Source organism: Myotis davidii, unplaced genomic scaffold (assembly GCF_000327345.1).
Source record: "Myotis davidii unplaced genomic scaffold, ASM32734v1 scaffold1798, whole genome shotgun sequence".
Lineage (NCBI taxonomy): Eukaryota > Metazoa > Chordata > Mammalia > Chiroptera > Vespertilionidae > Myotis > Myotis davidii.
The window spans coordinates 246,487-269,647 of record NW_006288952.1 but is presented as its reverse complement, the minus strand read 5'-3'; the positions used below and the strand labels follow the sequence as shown (position 1 = coordinate 269,647).

At 39.3% G+C, this 23,161-nt stretch overlaps 1 protein-coding gene across 3 annotated transcripts in view; it reads right to left on the bottom strand.

The window, feature by feature from the left end:
- Window positions 1-23,161, bottom strand: part of BBX (bobby sox homolog (Drosophila)) — a 288,627-nt gene that overhangs the window by 157,247 nt on the left and 108,219 nt on the right. For 2 of the 3 annotated variants that reach the window (XM_006761160.2, XM_015562274.1), the window contains exon 3: window positions 20,648-20,721. The gene's annotated coding sequence lies outside the window, so the exon portion shown is untranslated. Of the gene's footprint in view, window positions 1-4,115; window positions 4,234-20,647; window positions 20,722-23,161 lie in introns of all 3 variants that reach the window. The other variant, XM_015562273.1, reaches the window with a different exon arrangement.

Here is a 23,161-nt window from a genome sequence, read left to right as displayed (position 1 = left end):
CTCCCTATCTGCCCTGCTCTGTTCGTGACAGGGGAAGACGTCCCAAACTCCTGATCAGCCCTGCTCTGTGCGTGACAGGGGAGAGTTCCCCAACCCCCTGATCGCCCTGCGGCTCTGTGTATGACAGGGTGAGGCTCCCCAACCGCCCCACTCCGAAGGCCCTGCTCTGTGTGTGGCAGGTTAGAGCCATAAACTCCCCACCAGCCCTGCCCTGAGTGTGAGAGTGGCGGCACCCCAACCTCCGGTCGGCTCTGCTCTGTGGGTGATAGAGGGTGGCGCCCCAACCCCCTGTCCGCCCTGCTCTGTGTGTGACAGGGGACGGTGCCCCAACTCCCCTATCGGCCCTACTCTGTGAGTGACAGAGGGGAGCTCCTCAACCCCCTGATGGGCCCTGCTCTGTGTGTGAAAGCGGGGAGCTCCCCAACCCCCTGATTGACCCTGCTCTGTGCCTGACAGGGGGCAGTGCCCCAACCCCCTGATTGGCCCTGCTCTGTGCATGACAAGGTAAGGAGCCCCAACCCCACTGATGGGAACTACTCTGTGCATGACAGGGGGCAGCGGCCCAACCCCCTGATTGGCCCTGCTCTGTGCCTGATGGGGTGGTGCCGCAACCTCCCCATCGACCCTGCCTTGAGTGTGACAGGGTCAGTGCCCCAACCCCCCAATCGGCCCTACCCTGAGCGTGACTGATGGTGGCATCGCAACCTCCCAATCCGTCCTGCTCTGTGCATGACAGGGGGCAGTTCCCCAACTCCCCAATCAGCCCTGCTCTGAGCCCGACCAGGGGCTGCACCTAGGGACTGGGCCTGCACTCTGCCACCCGGGAGCAGGCCTAAGCCAGCAGGGAGTTATCTCCTGAGGGGTCCCAGTCTGTGAGAGGGCACAGGCCAGGCTGAGGGACGCCCCCCCCCCAAGAGCACAAATTTTTGTGCACCGGGCCTCTAGTCCTAGATAATAAGAGAGAGATATGCTGATTAGCCCAGATATGCTAATTATTCATGACCAGTATACAAATTGGCCATCACTCGAACACACAAGATGGCCGTCCCCCATATGGTCAAAGATGGCCACCCCCATGTAGCCACAACATGGCCACCACAAGATGGCAGGCAGGGGAGGGCAGTTAGGGGAGACCAGGACTGCAGGGGAGGGCAGTGGGGGGCGACCAGGCCGGCAGGGGAGGGCAGTTGGGGGCGACCAGGCCTGCAGGGGAGGGCAGTTGGGGGCGACCAGGCCTGCAGGGGAGGGCAGTTGGGGGCGACCAGGCCTGCAGGGGAGGGCAGTTGGGGGCGACCAGGCCTGCAGGGGAGGGCAGTTGGGGGCGACCAGGCCAGCAGGGGAGGGCAGTTGGGGGCAATTGGGCGGGCAGGGGAGCAGTTAGGGGGGGGATCAGGCCGGCAGGCAAAAGCAGTTAGGGGCAATCAGGCAGGCAGACAGGGGAGCGGTTGGGAGCCAGCAGTCCTGGATTGTGAGAGGGATGTCCCACTGCTCTAACCAGGCCGTCGGGCCTCCCTCAAGGCGTCTCAGATTGGAGAGGGTGCAGGCTGGGCAGAGGGAAACCCCACCCCTCCCCAGTGCATGAATTTCATGCACCAGGCCTCTAGTCTATATATATAAAAACCCATCGACTGGAATAATGGAACGACCAGAATGACCGCTGGCTATGACACGCAATGCAGCAGCCAACCAGCCTAATCCCGGCCCCAATCAGACCCCCTGACCCTGGCCAGCCCGGCTCGCAACACCCTGATCGGGGTAAGGGCCAGCTGGCCAACTGCCCGTGGCCCCTCTATTGGCCTGCCCTGTCCTTGACTGCAATCCCTCCCCGGTTCAATCAGGGCCAGGCAACCTCCCACGGCCCCTACCCCTGCCAGCCCAGCCCAATGGGCCCCCACCAGGGTGAGCCAGTGGACCCCACCCATGCATGAATTCCTGCACCAGGCCTCTAGTCAAAATATACAATGGAGAAAAGACAGTTTCCTCTTCAATAAGTGGTGCTAGGAAAACTGGGAAGATATGTGCAAAAAAATTAAAGTATACCACTTTCTTACATCAAAATGAATGAAAGACTTAAATGTAAGAGCTGAAACCACTGAACTTCTAGAATAAACCATAGGCAGGATCTCTTTGACATCACTTAGCAATATTTTTTAAAAAATGTATCTCCTCAGCAAAGGCAACAAAAGGAAAAATAAACAAATGGGACTACATCAAACCAAAAAGCTTTTGCACAGTGTAGGAAATCATTGGCAAGACAAAAAAGCAACCTCCTGAATGGAAGGAGATATTTGCAAATGATATATCCAATAATGGGTTAATATTCAAAATATATGACAATCTCCTACAACTCAACATTTTAAAAAATCCAATTAAAAAATGGGCAGAGGACCTGAACAGGTATTTTACCAAAGAAGGCATACAGATAGCCCACAGACATACAAAAATATGCTAACATCACTAATCAGCAGGGAAATGCAAATCAAAACCACAGAGATAATCGCCTCTTGCCATTTGCAACAACATAAATGTATCTAGAGAGTTTACGTTAACTAAAATATGTAGGACAGAGAAAGACAAATATCATATAATTTCATTTATATGTAGAATCTAAAAACAAAACAAATGAACAAAAAGAAACAGATACTGAGAACAAACTGATATTTGCCACAGGAGAGAAGGATAAGGGAATGGGTAGTAAAAAAGGAAGGGGATTAAAAAGTACAAACTTCTAGTTAAAAAAGAAGTCAGGGGGAGGTAATGTACACCATAAGGAATACAGGTAACAATATCATAAAAACTTTATATGGTGACAGATGGTTACTAGGCTTATTGTGGTGATCACTTTGTAAGGCATATAAGTACTGACATACTATGTGGTATACACAAAATTAATAGATTGTATGCCAAGCATAAGTAAAAATAAAATTTAAGAAAAATAATGATGTTGAGCAGCGAAAATAGGTGTGACAGAGAAAACATACAGTATTTATTATTTATGTAAAATTCAAAAACAAGCAAAATTTAATGTAAATATGTAAAAAAAATATAAGGATAAAGAAGGAAAGAGTTACCTCATCCTTCAGGGTTGGGGATGAGTTAACTTAAGGAAGGTGATGAAATCTGGGCCAGGCAGTTAGTGGTAAATATTCAGTTATTCATGTTATAACTATTCTTTATATCTTATTCACATGTTATTCATATGCCCTGTATACACATAGCATTTTCTAAATACTATGAGGCTTACTTCTATTTTTTAAAAGCTCTCAGAAATAACACCTGCATTTAACAAGCTATTTTAAAAGGTACTTTTTAATTATCTGCAAATAACAAGTACCCAGCATGCACTCAGGACTTTATAAAATTCTCTCTTTAAATCACACAACAACTCTAAGATAAATATTTTCATATGAGGAAACCAAGATTGTGTTGTTATGTAGAATACCCTTACACAGCTAGCAGAGATAAGATTCAAACCATATCCAACTCTGAAAACCATGGTACAACTGTAGGTAGGACTGTCTAAAATACAATAGCAAAAATAAATTTCCATCACAAAACAAAACTAAATTGTTATACTACAATTCATTATTTTAATTCATCTTGGCACGTAAAATGTATCCATAGATTGTATTATAATAGTTTGTATTAATTTTATTTCATACTACACCTCTTTACTACTTCACAATCACAATTTACCCTTAAACTCTATAAATATTAATGTTGGCAAAAGATACTAATTATGTTTATGGAAAGTCTCAACTTGGCTATACTTTTCATAACTTGACTTTCTCTAAGCCTGAAAGGTTAAGAAGTTAGCTGTTGGCAGGCTAAAATTTAGCACTCTCATTTCACTACCCTCCCCCCATTCAGGAATTCACTCAGGCAAGTGAGGAGGCTTTGGAAGCCCCAAAGAAATTTACTCGCTCCCACCCTCTCTTTCCTCATCTCTCTTATTTGTCAGCTTTTTATTTTGTTGTTTTCATTTGTATGTGTGACCATCTGGCAAGAATCACTGAGAAGAGTTTACAAGTTTATTTCTTCTGAGCTATACCCTAACTTCTTTTTTCCCAAAGCACCACCAACAGTAGTCACTTAATAAAGGCTTATTGACTTACTACAGTGGTACAGTTCGCTTCTGGTATTTGTCAATATCCCAGTGAATCCTCCACATCTATAAACATGCTGGAGATGATACCAGGTACCGCTAGAGGCTTGGGGTCTTCCTGAGGGTGCCTGGGTCAAGAAAAACACAGAGAGAGACCAAAGACAGTCAGGAGAAACACAGAGAGAGGGAACATGGAAATAAACAGAGGGTAAAATAAAGAATAAGAGGCAAAGAAGTGGGGGTTACAGAGAGATTAGGCAGCCAAAGACATTCAGAGACAAGGAGAAAGTCAGCAATCTAAACTGGGGTTTGGGTTTGGAAACCACATTTCTGGTATATTTACTCATGTAACAGGTGCCCTCGAGTTTCTAAAATGTATGATATCATCAACCATTTCTCAATTATTTCTAAGGTTTTTCTGAGCTTTTATCTTTATTAAAAGGCACCTTTATTAAAAGTCTTGTCTTTGGAGATGCATACACCCACGCACAAACACAATCCTCAAAACAACCCAGCTGGAAGAAAGAAAGCATTTTCCCAACTCTTACTTCAGAGAGGTAGTGTGACTTGCCCAAGGTCACAAGTAAGCACATAACAACTGGGACCCCAAATCTGATTCCAAAACCCAGTGCTTTGTCTGGTATCCTACGTTTTCTTTACTGGAAATGAATCATATATAATCCAAGCTGTTTTATGAAATAAAATTCAAACTACACTGTCAAGATAAAATTTTCTATCTTTGGGGACACTGAAATACTCAGGTTATTAACTACTTTATTACCTCAGGGCTTCAATTACTTTTAAAATTCATCAGAAAAAAAATGAGTCAGAATAAAAGTATCTTAGAATGACAGAAGTTTTTAAACAGAACTGAAATTAGGTGAACATCCACTTGACAAAATTTTAACATTAAAAAGGGCGCTAGAGTTTGTTCATTGATTTTACAACTTTGTAAAGTCTTAATGATTCAACAAATTTCAGCTGAAAGATCAAAAATCTGCATATTTCAATAAATTCTTATATTTAAATACTAATAAACTTCTCAAACTTGTTCTTTCATAATGTCTCACCTAAAGTCTATACTGCAATTCAATTTCAGGGTAGTACATAGAGTAGAAATGATTTAATGCACCACCCTTTGTAAGCATTAGTATTCTTTTAAGGAATACTTACACTTGTCTAAATAATCATGTCTTTATGGAAACAATCAATGTAACTGCCAGAAAAACTCCTTTAATATAAGTGTAAGCATGCTATTGGATTTCACACAAGACAATAAGAATACAAAGAAATTTCAATTCGAGAGTGCATCAATATATTTTCCCATGTTCAGCAATTTTTAAACCAGTAATTTTCAAATAAGGACTAAAGTATGGTACTGCTCTGCCCTCTAGTGATTGGCTAGGATTTCCTAACTAAATGCTTTGATTTATTTTTGTAAATGCTTTTTGAACAAAACTTAAGGTTTTAAAACATGTGATAGCTGACTTTTCCTTATTTGAAGAGTGAACAGAGAGCACTGGCCAACTTTTAAGATTTGGCTTATGGTATGAGCACAATTCAGGAAAGAGACACAATTTCTTTTCATAGGAAAGACTCACCTAAGTATTACAAACCAGAAATCAAATTTATTATAATGTATTCAAATCCTTATTTATATTTTATGCCAAAGAATTACACTTAGTTTCTTTGTTAAAAACTTTACAAATTTTTTTTAAATATATTTTATTGACTTTTTACAGAGAGGAAGGGAGAGAGATAGAGAGTTAGAAACATCGATGAGAGAGAAACATCGATCAGCTGCCTCCTGCACATCTCCCACTGGGGATGTGCCCGCAACCCAGGTACATGCCCTTGACCGGAATCGAATCTGGGACCCTTCAGTCCTCAGGCCGACGCTCTATCCACTGAGCCAAACCGGTTTCGGCAAATTTCTTAACTATAAATTCCAAATTGATTAATTCTATTATTTTGGAGACTGAGGTATCAGGGTACTATATATACCGAACATAGATGAACAGTTTTCTATTAATAGACTAAAATATGCTTCATAAAGAATTATACTGGACGTCAGCTACCCTTATTGTTCAAATGGCACTTTAGGATTTTTCTGAGCCTCAGTATTCTCATTAGGAACCTGTCAATTTATATGTGGAAACATTAATCAAGGATGCCAGGTAAGACAGAGTTATTATACAGAGGTCCACCCTACTATTTCAATGAAGGGAACTTCCTTCCTTCTAAGTTTCTCTTGCCATAAACCTCTTGCAAGGAACCAATGCATGTCTAGAACAGCATTTCTACTCTCACTAATCCTAAGTGTGTTACTTCTGTGTCTACACACTTGTGTTAAAATAAAAATTATATTTTATACGTGAATGTACAGGGATACCGAACATGAGAGGACAACCCATCAGCAGTATAGTGGTGTAGTGATGATCACCAAACCCTGCAGCCAAATTTCCAGAGTTTGATGTCATATTCTGTCACTTGCTAACAGTGCGACCTTAGGCAGATTATTAGTTAACTTCTGTGTGCTTCAGTTTCCTCATCTACAAAGGAGAATAAAAGGAAACACCTACCAATAGTCATGTTTTATTATGTTGATAGGTATTTAGGTTACACAGGTGTATGCATTTATCAAAACTCTGGAGAATATACATTTAAGATTGTATATTACACTAAATGTGAATTTTATATAAAAAACTTAAATATATAAATATTGAACTTGAGTCAATAATATACATGCTAACTATTTAGAGCAAGTTTCATGATGTCTTTAATTTACTTCCGAATGCATAAGAAAATGAAATGACAATGGGTGGATTATAGATATGTAATAAAATAAATATAGCAAAATGTTAATGGCTGAATCTAGGTAATGAGTATGTAAGTGTGTAATGCTATGTTTAAAGCTGCATAATGAAATATAAGGGGGAAATATATCTACTTTTCATAGAGTTGATATGAAATATATGGCCCAATGCACAAAATTTGTACTCAGGGGGTGGAGAGGTGGGGTGGGGAGTCCCTCAGCCTGACCTGCACCCTCTCCAATCCGGGAGTCCTCAGGGGATGTTCTGATGCTAGCTTAGGCCTGCTCCCTGTGGTTCTCTGCTGTCTGTGGGGCCCGCTTGATCGCTCCCGGGTCACCGCCACAATGGCCAAACAGGCCCTGATCTCAGTGGCCACCCCCCAGGACTGGAGGATTCCAGCAGAGCTGAGAGGACTGGGCGCCTCCATCTTGTGGCTATGGGCACCGCCATCTTTGTGTTGTAGTGATAGTTAATTTGCATATTACTCTTTTATTAGATAGGATAGTACTGAATATACAGAAAAGCATCTGACAATCAACTACAGTGGGGCCTTGACTTACAAGTTTAATTCATCCCGTGACGGAGCTAGTAACTCAAATTACTCGTATGTCAAATCAAAAAGTGAATGAGTGAGACACGTGATGCTGGGCTGATGTTGTGGTGTTCACTGTGACGTTCGCTGCACCAACCAGCGGTGGGGTATTTGAAGCTGGCTCGTAACCCAAATTTTAGCTCGCAACTCAAAGCAAAAAATTGGCCAAGAGATGACTGGTATCTCAAAAAACTCGTTAGGACACTCGTAAGTCAAGGCCCCACTATATTACAAATGGCAACATGTGTAAGCAAATGAAAGTAATCTATTGTTCCCTAGTTGGAGGAAAAGGATAAGAAAGTAATGAGGCACCAAGCTTCCAAACTGGGGTGAACAGTTGCTATCAAGGGTATAAAGCTCAAATTTCAAATACATCATAAAATTGCATGGGCCATGTTGAGAACATAGTCTTTGAAAGTCAAAAAGGGGTGATTTGAATCTTGGATCTGTTCTTAGTTAGCCAAGAAGCTGAGACGATTTATAATGTTTTTAGCCTCAGTTCTTTCATGTATGAAATGGGAATAATAATACTTACGTATAAAGGACACTGTGGAGATTAAGGAAAAAAATGCAAACACACAGGCACAGAGATATTAGCACATAAAATGCAAAAATAACAGTTGAAGGTCTATCATTATAATCCAGTGGTTCTCAAGCTTCTGGTCCTTTAAATACAGTTCCTCATGTTGTGACCGAACCATAAAATTATTTTTGTTGCTACTTCACAATTGTAATGTTGCTACTGTTATGAATCGTAATGTAAATATCTGATATGCAGGATGGTCTTAGGTGACCCTGTGAAAGGGTCGTTCGACCGCCAAAGGGGTTGCGACCCACAGGTTGAGAACCACTGTTATAATCATTACTACTACTTAGGGTGAGTCTTGTATACTCAAAACTATTACTCTCTGCACAGGGGTCATATCTGATTGTATCTGATTCTATCCTAGAATTTGTATATGCAGGGGGCCCTACTGCTCCAAAGAACTTTCTAAACCGGGGTGGGCAAAATTTGACTCGAGTGCCACAATGGGTTCTTAAACTGGACCGGAGGGCCGGAACAAAACCATGGATGGAGTGTTTGTGTGAACTAATATAAATTCAAAGTAAACATCATTACATAAAAGGGTACAGTCTTTTTTTTTAGTTTTATTCATTTCAAACGGGCCAGATCCAGCCCGCGGGCCATAGTTTGCCCACGGCTATTCTAAACGATCTTTATTAAGGCAATAGACCTATTTAAAGTTTGACTGTACTGAGTATAAAAGAAGAACTGGCAATGACAGGGAATCATTAATTATCCCTCTGTAATGCCAATTAGAATATACATAATAATTGAGGCATTTAGAAAGTATGTTTGCTGATGGCATTTGAGAAAATGATATTAGCATCTGTAAAGTTTTATTTTAAACAGTCTACAACTACATATTTAATGAAAAGAATATTAAAGCTACACTTAAAGAAGATGAATTTCATGCTCCCAGGGAGTAGATTTTAAATCATTCCAGATTACTCTATGAAGACAGGGTCTCAACATACAGTTTCAGCTAAAGAGAAAAAAAATAAAACTTGGTAGTAAAAGGGGAAATACTGAAATCATTATATAACACGGCTTCTGCCGAGACCACTGTACAAAAACTGCTTACTCCAAAAGACCCCAGGATCATGTAACCCAAACACTTTCTTTAGGCATTTAGATGTATCTAAATTTTTCAACATTTCTATTGAAAACTCGTCACCATGTTCCTCGGTCCTATACTACCTTGATTTTCCCACCACAGATCTGATTGTCAAAGAATAAGTAGATGTTTTCAAAAGTTCTTCTTAGCCACATTTTCTTTCACCAATTTTCAAAAATTCAGCTTTAGCCCAAGCCAATGTGACTCAGTTAGTTGGGCATTGTCTTGTGCACCAAAAGGTTGCTGGTTTAATTCTGGTCAGAGGGTACAGAAGGCATTGGATCGATGTTACACTCTCACATGAATATCTCTCTCTCTCTCTTTTCCTCTCCCTTCCTCTCTCTAAAAAAAAACAAAACAATAAACTATTCTTTAAAAAACAATTTCATTTCTACCTCTCAAGCTATACCTATACTCACAGCCTGAATCTCTTCCAAACTCACATCACATTTACTACATCATATACATAATCACATGAAGATCTTCTCTGCTTTTCAAATCCAATCATCCCAAACTTCATCTCCCCCACCCACAAATCAGTTTTTATGTATTACTATTTCTCTACTTCTGGATGGAGTGTTATCTAAATACATACATTTAAATGTAAATCCTATAACTTCTTTTTCAACATCTCCCATTGCTTTCTTTCTTCTTATGATACCTTCTTCACCCCTACCATAAGTTCAGTCTATTGCCAAGTTCTATAGATTAGTAATTTGGTTCAGGTGACAGGACAGGATTTGTATTCTTTGAGAAACAGTGAAAGCTACATTTATAGTCACTAAATACTCATAGACACAGACACACACAGGCTAAATAATAAGTTAGTAGGTGTCAAGTATTTGAGAAAATCTTCAATGAAGAAATCCTTAAAACTGAGTAATAATTTTTGCCGTGACCTCAAACTATTCCAAAAAACCCAAGAGGAAGGAACACTTCCAAGCTCTTTTTATGAGGCCAGCATTATCCCAAGTCCAAAACTAGTTAGAGATACTACAAAGAAAGAGAATTACAGGCCAATATCTCTGATGAACATAGATGCTGAAATCCTCAACAAAATTCTAGCAAATCTGATCCAGTATTACATTAGAAGATCATACACCATGACCAAATAGTATTATTCTGGGGATGTAAGGATGAGAAAATGACATTATATGCAAATCAATAAATGCTATACATCACATAAACAAATTGGAAGACAAATCACATGATCATATCAATAGATGCAGAAAAAGCATTCAATAAATACCAACACCATTTTCGATAAAAACTGGGAATAGAGGGATCCTACCTCAACATAATCAAAGCCATATATGACAAACCTACAACCAAATCATAATGGACAAAAACTAAAACCATTTCCTCTAAGAACAGGAACAAGATAGGGATGTCCACTTTCACTACTTTTATTCAACCCTAGAGGCCCAGTGCATGGATTCGTGCACTGGTGAGGTCCCTTGGCCTGGCCTGTGCCCTCACGCAATCCAGGACCCCTCAGAATGTTGGACTGCTGGTTTCGGCCCAATACCCACAGGCCAGGCCAAGGGACAACACAGGTGCACGAATGTGTGCATTGGGCTTCTAGTATGCATATAAGATCTTGGTTAATCTCTTCCTACTCTCCACCCTTCCCTCTGAGATTCATCAGTCTCTTCCATGTTTCCATGCTTGTGCGTTGAGCGTCTGCCCCTTGGTGATCAGTGTGCATCATAGCTACTGGTCAAACAGTTGAAAAGTAGAATGGGCACTTAGGCTTTCATATTATATATAGATAGTACTGGAAGTATTTGGCACAACCATCAGACAAGAAAAAAAAACAGAAAAGGCATCCATTATTCAGAGATGACATGATATTGTACATAGAAAACCCTAAATACTCCAACAATAAAACTACTAAATTTAATAAATGAATTCAGCAATGTGGCAGGAGATAAAATCAACACACAGAAATCATTGGTATTTTTATACACCAATGATGAATTCTCAGAAAGTGAAAGCGAAAAAACAATCCCATTGACGAAGCAACAAAAAAATTAAGGTACTTAGGAGTAAACTTTATCAAGGAGGTAAAAGACCTGTACTCAGAAAACTACAGGACAGTGAAAAAAGAGACAAAAGCAAATATAAACAAGTGGGAGAATATACCATGTTCATGGATTGGTAGAATTAACATAATTAAAATGTACATATTACCCAGAGCAATCTATAGATTCAATGCAATCACTATTAAAATACCTATGGCATATTTCACAGATCTAGAACAAATACTCCACAAATTTGTATGGAACAAAAAAATTTATATTGCCACAAATCGACGCAACAATCTTGAAAAAGAAGAAAAATGTTAGAGGGGTCACAATACCAGATATCAAGTTATACTACAAACCCATTGTAATCAAAACAGCCTGGGACTGGCACAGGAATAGGCATATAGATCAATGGTACAGAAAAAAGACATCAGATATCGACCCCACACCATTACACTCAATTAATATTTGACAAAGAAAGAGCATACAATGGAATCAAGACAGTCTCTTCAACAAATGGTATTGGGTAAATGGGACAGATACATGCAAAAATAAAATAAAATAAAATTAGGCCACCAATTTACACCATACACAAGAATAAACTCAAAATGGATAATACTTAAGTTAAATGTAAGCCATGAAACCATAAAAATCGTAGAAGAAACCATAAGCAGCAAAAGTCTCATACATCTCTCATAGCATTATGTTTGCAGATACATCTCCTAGGGCAAAGGAAACTAAGGAGACAAAAAACAAATTGGACAACATCAAAATAGTAAGTTTTTGTATGGCAAAAGAAACCACCAACAAAAGGAAAAGGGAGCCCACTGTACAGAAGAACATATTTGGCAATGATACATCTGATAAAGGGTTTTAATATCGAAAATATATAAGGAAATCATACAACTTAACAGAAGGAAGACAAACAATCCAAACAAAAAAATGGGCCTAAATAGACACTTCTCCAAAGTAGACATACAGAAGGCTAAGAAACATATGAAAAAATGCTCGAAGTCACTAATCATTAAAGGTGCAAATTAAAATGACAGTGAGGTATCACCTCACACCTATCAGATTGACTACCATCAATAAATCAACGAATGAAGAGTGCTGACAAGGATGTGGAGAAAAGGGAACATTAGTACACTGCTGATGGGAATGCATACTGGTGCAGCTACTGTGGCAAACAGTACAGAGTTTCCTCAAAAAATTAAATATGTAACTTCCATTTAAACCAGTGATCCCTCTTCTAAGAATGTATCTTAAGAAACACAAAACAGAAATCAGAAAGAATACATGCACCCCTATGTTCATAGCAGCACAATTCATAATAGTTAATATCTGGAAACAGCCCAAGTGCCCATCATTAGATGAGTGGATAAAAAGTTGTGGTATATTTACATCACGGAATACTATGCAGCAGTAAAAAAGAAGAATCTCCTACCCTCTGAGACAGCATGGAGGGACTTGGAGAGTATTATGCTGAGTAAAATAAGCCAGCCAGGAAAAGACAAGTATCACATGATCTCACTCATATTGTAATCTGATTAACCAGAGACAGGAGCATGGAACATACTGTACTGTCAAATCTCAGAGAGAAGGTGGGGGTGGGTGGAAAGAGATTAACCAAAGAACTTATATGCATACTAGAGGCCCAGTGCAAGAAAATTCATGCACTGGAGGGGAGCGGGGTATCCCACATGGAGCCCTCAGGTGTGGAAGGTGAGCTGGCGATCAGGGAAAGGCAAACCCCCATCACACCTCTGCTGCTGAAGCCCCAAACACCTCTGCTGCTGCCACTGCTGGCAGCGCAAGCCTCGGCCGGCCCTGGTTACCTGAGCCTCAGGTGGCCCTGGGTGGCTGGGCAGCTGCCATCTGAGGCTTGCCTGAACTTCAGGCGTTAGCTGGGCAGCTGCCATCTGAGGCTTGCCTGCACCTCGGGCCAGCTCTGGGCAGCTGGGGTGCTGAGGGGACTGGGTACTCCTGAGGCAGGCGCGTGGCAAGGCTAGGCCCGCCGGGGGAAGGGGAGCGAGCCTGGCCTTGCCGCACGCCTGCCACCCAATGGGGCTGAGGGGACTGGGAGCCAGCATCTTGTGGCTGTGGATGCCGCCATATTTAAGGGCGTGGCAGTCAATTATCATATTTCCTCCTTATTGGCTGTGGGTGCCACCATCTTTGAGGGCGGGGCAGTCAATTATCATATTTCCTCCTTATTGGCTGTGGGCACCGCCATCTTTGTGACAGTGTGAGGGTAAATTAGCATATTCTCTCTTTATTAGATAGGATATACATAACCCATGGTCACAGACAATATGGTGGTGAAGGCTTGAGGTGGGGAGCAGGTGCAGGCTAGAAGGGGTCAATAGGGGAAAAAGGGGATCATCTGTAATACTTTCAACAATGAAGGTAAATTAAAAATAATAATTTTTGCCCTGAGAGTTGGGAAAAGACTTACTTGATTTTGTGAGTTGGATTCCTCAAACCAAGTATCTTGAGATATAGTGTTTAACCTTCATAACTTCTTACCTAGAATTCCTAAAGCCTCCAAATCAATAGTTCCCATGCCTGCCTCTTTACCTTTCCAATCCATCCCTCCCATCTATATAGTCTGCTTAGAAATTCTCAGTGGTTCATCTAACTTTATAATAATATAAACTCATTCTGACATTCAAGGCCCTCTTACAACTGGCTTTCCACTAGTTTCCCATTTTATCTTTACATATATTCTATCCAAATGGCAATGGGGTTTATTCTCCCTCTCAGACTTGTAGTCTTCCTTGATACTCGTACATGGGATTTAAGATCTTCCTCAGAACTCTTAATCACTTTTGTCTCTCCTTCTCTGCATGGATTTTGCCTTCTCTTATATCATGACCCTGATATAGTGTCTAACACATTGCAAATAGTAGTTCTAGTAAAAGTTTACTAGGTAAACATAGAAAAACAGAAAATAAATTATCTTTACACAAAAAAATTTTCCTGTGAGAATACTACAGGAATCTCAGATTCTAAAAGGGAATAGAATAGAGCTGAAGAAAGAGTACAAACACTCTTACAAGTGGTCAAGAATAGTTTAGAATCCTATATAATAAAAGGCTAATAGGAAAATTGACTGAACAGCGGAATGACCGGTCTCTATGAAGCACATTGACCACCAGGGGGCAGACGCTCAGCGCAGGAGCTGCCCCCTGGTGGTCAGTGTGCTCCCACAGGGGGAGCACCACTCAACCACAAGCAGGGCTCATGCCTGGAGAACACAGCTGAGGTGGCGAGAGCCTCACCCACCTCCATGTTAGTTGGACATCCCCCGGGGGCTCCTGGACTACAAAAGGGTGCAGGCCAGGATGAGGAACCTCCTCACCGGGGTTCTGGTTTCAATATATGCCAATAACTAAAAATATATAACTTAAGCATATAAAATCTATATTTGTTATGGTTAGAATGTTCACATATTCAACTAGGAAAAGGCAAAATTTCTATAAAACCACAAACACATAACAGACTCATGCTAACTCATAGAGCAACTTTTAGAAAGAAACAAGGTACTCACATAGAGGATACTAAATCATCTTTAAACCCGTTTAAAAATATTGATTATAGAGAGATATTCAAATTTGATAAACAAGAGTTACTGACACTAGGGACAAAAAAACAAGCTGTAGTGCATGAACATTTTTAGAAAGTAAATACTTCCTTCCACTGAGGTAGCATTTTCTGCAGGTGTACAAAAATACATTTTTCTCTAGGATCAATTAATTGTGGAATGCTAAACCACTGACCTAACATGAAGGGAAATACAACTTTTCTAGTTTATGAATAAACTAGAATCAGTTGTTAATTCTTTTAATTTTTATAGCTGTCAAGTTGAGATCATCAATTTATGAAAATAACTCTCCTACTTTAAAATTCATTAATACAAGTTCCCTGCTTTGTTACAACAATGATAGTCTTTGATTATAAGAATTTTCTGTTATACTTAAACTCGAGGCCCAGCACATGAAATCATGTGTGGGTGAGCCATGAGCCACCCCGCCCCCTCGGTGCGAGTCACTGCTTGCAGGCCAGGGGCGGAAGGGACCGAGAGGTGGTCAATGCACCTCATGGTGACTGATTGAACGGTCGTTCCAGTCATTACACTTAGCCCCTGGCCTTTTATAATATAGGATAATTTATTAGTTTGGGGTGATAAGTTTGTTAATACTAACTGTATTAAGCAATAATGTTGCTAAAATAACTATAATCCACTGAATAATAAATGGCTTATCTCCTAATATTTTCATGAACTAGAGCTTTGATTGGGTTTCAGTAAACTTGCAAAATTAACTGGGGAAAATATAATTAAAACCAAACTTCTACACTTATGGTTGTGTAGGAGATATTTTAAGATATCTAGTAATATAAAAAGTAAATGTTATTATTCCCTAATGATTTAAAGCAAATCCATCCTGAATTCAATTCAACTTCCCACATAAAGATGTACAATTTGAAGCCAAACATTTCCCTTGTAAAGAGAGACAATAAATGCTTCAAAAGTCAATTTCAAGGAACAGTTAAGCAGCAAAAAATGTCACTTCTGACCTACAGTTATTTTTGAGAACAATCACATTTCTTAGTAGCCCTGCCATGTGCTGGGTTGGCATTGCACCCTCCAGCCCTTTTAATCCTCATAACAATCTTACATGGTTGGTATTCATTCCATTGCACAATGAAGCTAAGTAATTTTCCCAAGTCCCATGTCAGTAAACAGCTGAGTTAGATTTAGTCTTATCTTGGGTCCATCTGATTCCAAAGCCCATGCTTCTGAGATAAAGTGACAGCTCAAGAAATAAAATTAAAAAAAAGGTAATCCACGTAAATTTTCTACAAGAAAACCTTTAAGTTTCTGCCTATACATATTAATCTCAAGGGAGCAATAGTGAGCATTACACAGCTGACAATTTAGAGGCAAGAATAAGGGTGTTTATCAGCATTCCAAAGTAAAAGTTCTAAACTACTTCCCGACAGCCACATTATAAACTCAAATGTATGAAATATTTTATTACAACAGAAATAACTGGTAAAAAATTCTATGATTTTGATGATTAAGAAAAACTCATTTAAAAGAGACATAACTGGGACATCTTGACCATTAATAAGACATATAATAACAGCCTTATTAGAAAAATTTATCTACATTTTCTAAAAAGTGAAACTCAGTTAATAATAAGGAAAAGTAACACCCATCATTTTAACAAGAACAACTAAACTTTCCAGCCTGAAAATCTGATCATTCTTTAAGGTTTCACTTCACCAAATGAACTGAAAGATGAGCTGTATGCTTCATCAAATGGCAGGACTGACTGAATGCTATAAAAAGAGGTTTCTATTTAAAAAGGGGATAAGGGTTGCTCATTTCAAACTTTTCTCTATTGTCTCTTTTATAATATTAGAGGCCCGGTGCATGAAATTCATCTACTGAGGGTGGGGGGATCCCTCAGCCCAGCCAGCGCCCTCTCGCAGTCCGGGAGCCCTCGGGGGATGTCCGACTGATGGCTAAGCCAGTGATGGCGAACCTCTAACACGCCTGTCAGAGGTGACACACGAACTCTTTTTTTGGTTGATTTTTCTTTGTTAAGGGCAGGTCCCCAGGGGACCCACATACACACACGGCACCTGCTCTGAGCCTCTGCTGCCAGACTGTTCAAAAGGTTCGCCATCACTGGCCTAAGCCGTCAGTAGGACATCCATAGCACTGCCGCAGAGGCAGGAGAGGCTCCCGTCACTGCTGCTGTACTCGCCAGCTATGAGCCCTGCTTGTGGCTGAGCAGTGCTCCCCCTGTAGGAGTGCACTGAACACCAAGGGGCAGCTCCTGTGTTGAGCATCTGGCCCCTGGTGTTCAGTGAGCCTCATAGAGACCAGTCATTCTGCTGTTGGGTCTATTTGCATATCAGACTTTTATTATAAAGGGTAATACACCTAATTGATGGCTTGGTAACTCTAATAATGCTGAAAATAGATAATTAAAAACTATCTTGAAGGAAGAGTTCAGAGTTTCATGTACATGTTCATCCAAGTGGTATCTGGATGGGTAAGTGGGCATATATTACTCTGCATGTGAATGCACCTAACACCTTCTCTCTAATCTGGCAATTCTTTATTGTAATTAGTGTGGCATAACTGAAAATACTTAGGACAGGATTCACCACATCACTGGTACTTTGTTTTGTTTTTTAAATTAGTGGTAGCTTTTTTAAAAAAGGTTTTTATTGTTTTGTATTTTTTTCTTGAGAGAGAGAGAAAGAGAGAGAGAGATAAAGGGGGAGAGAAACATGGATGCGAGAGCGCAAAACATCAATTAGCTGCCTCCTGCATGCCCCCTACTGGGATTTGGCCTGCAACCTGAGTATGTGCCTGACCAGGAAACAAAACAGCCACCTTTTGGGGCATGGGATGACACCCAACCAGCTGAGCCACACTACAGGGTACACTACAAATGAGCCAACAGATACCCAGAAATTTCTGCTGCTCATTTTAAGTTCTTAAACCCACTAATATTTATTGACGAAAGGACTAACTGCAAACTTAAAGACACAGAGAAACATTTATTTTTGAATAACATTCCTTTCTCTGAACTCAGACTGGAAAAAATAATTATTTCCAGGTAGAGCAGGAGATGCTTATTAACACCAAGTTCAATGGAATGTAGGATTAATGAAATATAAAAACTTGTAGTGCTAATTCACCAAACGTTTACTAAGCAACTTCCATATGCCAGACACTGTTTCTAGGTTTTGGGGATACAGGCATGAAGAAAACATTATCTAGCATGAACTTAACTTACTTAGCTTTCCAAAGAAGGTATTTTAAAAAACTAGGAGTATACACTCATATATACAACATTACATGTGTATATACAGAATATCCAGTAAGCACAGAACATATTTTATACTAAAATGCACAGAAATTCTAAGAAAAATGTTATAAGAATCCTGGATGCAAACTATGGATGGTCCAGTCTATAGTAATTTTAATTCATTGTAAAACTACTTATAAAAACCGTAATGTAAGAAACCTTCACTACAGGGTGGAAAAAGTCCTCATGTTCAAAACATCAAGAAACACTGAATTGTATCAATTCCTCATTCCTTAAAACTTGTCAGAGATAGTGTATCACAGGTCAAAGTATTCCATGTAATAACAAAAGGATTCATGGTCAAATACCTTTATATGTTAAACAGACACATTTACTACAGAACTTCTTGGGAGCTAAATATACCTGTGTACTCTTTCTAGAAGAGTTATAAATGAGATTATTTATATTACTAGATATTATAGTAACGATATGCACTATGCCCCCCTATCAACTTTCCCTTATCACATCTCTCTTAAAAGGCCATTCTTACCCTATGACATGAGGGTTGCCCATGTGACATGCCTTGGCTAAGGAAACATAAGAGGTAGTGCCACTTACACGCAGCAGTTTTAAGAGACTCCATTTCTACCACCATCCCTTCTCCTTCTGTCACAATATTTGTATATCCCAAAGAGGCTGTTCCTTCAGCTTTGGTCCAGGAACAAAGAGGACAAGGGAGCAGAGTGGCAGCAGACTCATCAGAAACATAAACACGGGAGAAATGTTCACTGCTATGAATCACTAAAATTTGGGAACTCTTTGGATAATGAAACACAACTTTGCCTAAGCTGAATGACATATAGCATGTCTTCTAGATTTATTGGACCCTGGCATCCTTTTGTCACAAAACATTTTCCAGGATTTGTTTCCTAAATTATTCCTGATTTTGAATGATATCTTTTCTATTTCTTAATTAATACTGCATTTAAGATGAACATCTATGGAAGCTGGAAGCATATGGTATTAGATAATTGATCTTCTTAAAGTTACCAGCAACTTGAATTTCTGTCAATTTCTGCTAGTCAATAAAAGTATTTTTCTTGAAATAATCTGATTAGCATTCAGAAATCAAAGATTAAAAGTAAAGTCTGTTGTACTAATGCTGAACAACAATTTAGTTTTCTAAACAGGTCAGATGGTGTCCTGCTTTACTTTTCATATATGTATTCATGTTTAGCAAATTCAGAATACTGATAAAAATTGAATTTTCTTTAAACCTCACTATACTCAAACTCCCTGGTTTGAAATTTAAGTATCAATATTCAAATATTCTATAGTATATTTTACTGATTCAGTAAAACCATAATCAACTGTATCCTAACTGGCATTCTTAAATCCAGAATATGTTTTTCTAACTTATTTTGCCTTAAAGGATAGCACAGAAAAGAAGAAGTAACTAAATCCCAATCTTCTCATTGGCATTAAGATTTTGTTGGGTATTAAAAATCCCAGTAAATACACATTCAAGCTAAATTGTATACATTTTTACTATGTGTATAATCCTATACAATGATGTTCAGAGGAAAGTGTCAGAGGACTTATATTTATGCTCACATATCAACATTCAATCATATAGTTACTAAAACAAGAAGCTAACACAGATATTCTAGACAAATTTAATAAGCTAACAAATAAAAATACTTAAAAACAGAAAATATTTAAGATTTGTTTTTAATAATGATAATTAAAAAATAAGTTCATCCCCTGAAAATGGAACTATATTTTCTATATATGTTCATTTAAATTTACATCAAATTCCCCGGTCTTATAAATCATCAATTCACCATAAAGTATTAGGTACCAACAAAGTAATCATACATTTTATTCTCAAATGAGAAGACTGAATGCATTAAGTAACCACTACTAAAAGTAATCTTAAGATGTTATTGCTATATTTTACCCCATTAAAAATTTTTTCCTAAAGAAACAACTTTGAAATAACTTATCTACAAGAGGACAGTTGTAGTATTTGTGAGTTTATGAATTTGATATAATTTGTCACATGTATGTATTTTGCAATCTCAACTTTTTCTTCATTGTGTGATTTTCATCCTTAAAAGTTTCATAATGTTGTTATATACACCTCTATTGTTTTTAATAGGTAAAAAAAAGAACACTTCCATAATACGTTGACACTGTCAGCCTAAGGCAATACAAAAAATAGCTTTCGGGAACAGACCAATTTGGTATTTAGATATGTTAGTAACCTCTAGATATTCAGGGCTTAAATAAATCAATTTTTCACCAACAGTACATTACTGTGGAGAAACAAATTAAAGACTCTGAAACAGTTACGTTATATAAATTCATGATTTTAAAGAAAAATTTAACTTACTTGATCATGGAGATTAAAATGTCACTTTAAAAAATATAATGAAATTGACAAGGAAAAAAAAAGACAATTATCACACTTCCCTGATCAATAAGGAAAGTGAATCCATCAGATAAGAAAAAGTTGAGATCAGCTCTGAGGGGATGTAGTCCTTGGCTGCTTGAGGTAAGTAAGGAAAATGGCATCTGCAGTGTTGGTCTTACCGGTCAGGTCAAGACTTTCCATTGTGATGTCAATGGAACATCAGAACTCCCAGCTTCCGTGATGCAGCAGGATTCTGTGAAAGAGCCATAGAAAACTGTTAAAATGGTGAGCCATGAATGCCTTTCAAACAAAGCTAACATGTATTGCCCTTTATCAAAATAATCCCCCCAAAATAAATTAAGGGCCAAACCATCAAAACCAATTTATTTAAAATCTCTATGTTAACACTATTTAGGAAAAGCAGACTAAAGTATTTTTTTCAACTTTAACAACAACAACAAAAAAGTCATTAAAATTACTCAAGGGGAATTCTCAGATAAAAGTTACAGAGACAAAGAATTATAGATAATCACTTCTCAGCTTTTTGGCTAAAATCAAGTATAGAATTACAGTTGAATCCCCTGGAAAAACATGATGTTATACTGGCATCCTGACTAGTTCTTTTAAATTATTTTAAATGACTGGCCCAACCCAGATAGACTATGGTTTGGATATTAATATCTTATAATTTATCTTTTATATGTTTTAAAGATCAAGAGCGGAGCAAGATAATGAATGAATGGGGAGATACACACAAATAGAGACAAGCTGGTAATAAAAAATTACATTCTACCTACAAGTGACGTAGCAAAAGGGTGTCCAACAAATTAAACATTTTACATTATACTGCAAATATACCTAAATTTATCATTTTTAAGAATTAAGTTCAGTTTCTATGTGAGACATTCACTTAGTTTCTAGGGTGCTTCAATTATACTAAATTCACAGTGAACTAAGACAATTTACTGCCCCCTGCAGATTACAACAATATCTTTATGATCAGTACATTGTAACACACTAGAAATCAGGCATCACTTATCCTCTTACAGCTTTATCAAAACTGTTAACTCATTTTATGGCTTGGCTAAAGTTTTTTCCTAATTAGTCACTTTGCTATGAAAAAAACTGGCTCATATACATTAAATGTAAAAAATGTGTAATGATTGTCTTCCGGTCAAGATGGCCATGTAGGTGAATGCAGTACTTGCATTCTCCCACAACCACATAAAAATTACAAATACACTACAGAACAACCACCTAAAATCTAGTTGAATATAAGTCCTACAACTAAGGATATAAAGATGAAATCTCTTCCTGCTACTGAAACCCAGGGCTTGGGGTCTGGTGTGGCGCTGGGACCCCTTGCTACTCAGCGGGGGACCTCAGCTGCTGAGAAATCCTCGGAATTTTTATTCTTCACCTCCAAGCCTTGATGTGAAGTCCCCCATACATTCTAGCTGTAAAACCCAGCGATAATTGAGGTTGAGGGAGATGAAGGGCTGCTCTGAGTCTCAGGCATTCCTCTTAAAGGGCCCCCACGGAGACTAAGTTGGGCTCACTCCCTCTGAGCTCCACTGCTGGGGCAGCAGCTTGAAAGGCACCAGGGACATACCTGGAAGAGCTAAGTTGTCTGGCATCAGGGTGAGAGCTGTAGGGGTAGCTTTTTCCCAGACAGAAGTGCTGGCAGAGGCCATTGCTCCTTTTCTGAGGCAGGTGGGCACCATATCTCAGTCTCTATCAACCTAGCTATCAATGTTAACCCAACCCACGCTGTTTCCAGTAGATTTTCCATACTAATGACCTAACGTGTGAATACAACCCTGCAAAATAGTGATTTGAATGTCCCCTTTGACCAAAGCCAGGGCAGATTTTCACCTGAGCCAACTCACTCTTCTCTGTGTTCACTGGGTCCCACTTTGACTTCATCTCAACCCCTACTCTCACCGTCCACATAGGACCTTGAATTCCTGACTCCCCATGACTTAGTTCCCACTGTCTCCTTAAAAACCTGTTCCCTCTTCCTTCACAAAGCCTCTTATGTCCCACCCAGGCCGCTAACACTGATCTGGCACAGCCCAGGATTCCCTCTGAAAAACTTCATCATGGCAGGTCGGACAGCCACCTCTTAAATATCTATTATTTGCCTCTTACCACAAATAGGTTTTTCAGGTGCTCTTATCTTAAAGATCTGGCCTAAGCTACCATTGAAATATTCCAAAAGCAACTGGCTTTCTGGCACAGCTTATACAGTGCCCCTTAAGGTGCTATGTTTTGAAAAGCTAATTATACTAAAAAAGGTGAGGTGTTACCGTATTTGCCGGCGTATAAGACGACTGGGCGTAGAAGACGACCCCCTAACATTTCCACTCAAAATACAGAGTTTGTTATATACTCGCCGTATAAGACTACCCCCTCTTCCGCACACCTTCCACACACCAAATAAAAGGTAAAACAATATCAGATTTGATTTTAACATTTTAATTTATATTCAAATGCTTATGACATGCAGGAAAACTGTCACAAGGCTGTATGTAATCAAACATATACATAAAACAGTGCAAGTTTATTACCGGTAAACATACCGGTAATTCACTAAAGAAAACACACTCTATAGACTGGTACCGTAGATGCTTCTCAGGAACACAGGCAAGCAGCCCACAACCTAGAGGGACTGTCAATGATAGAAGAAAGAT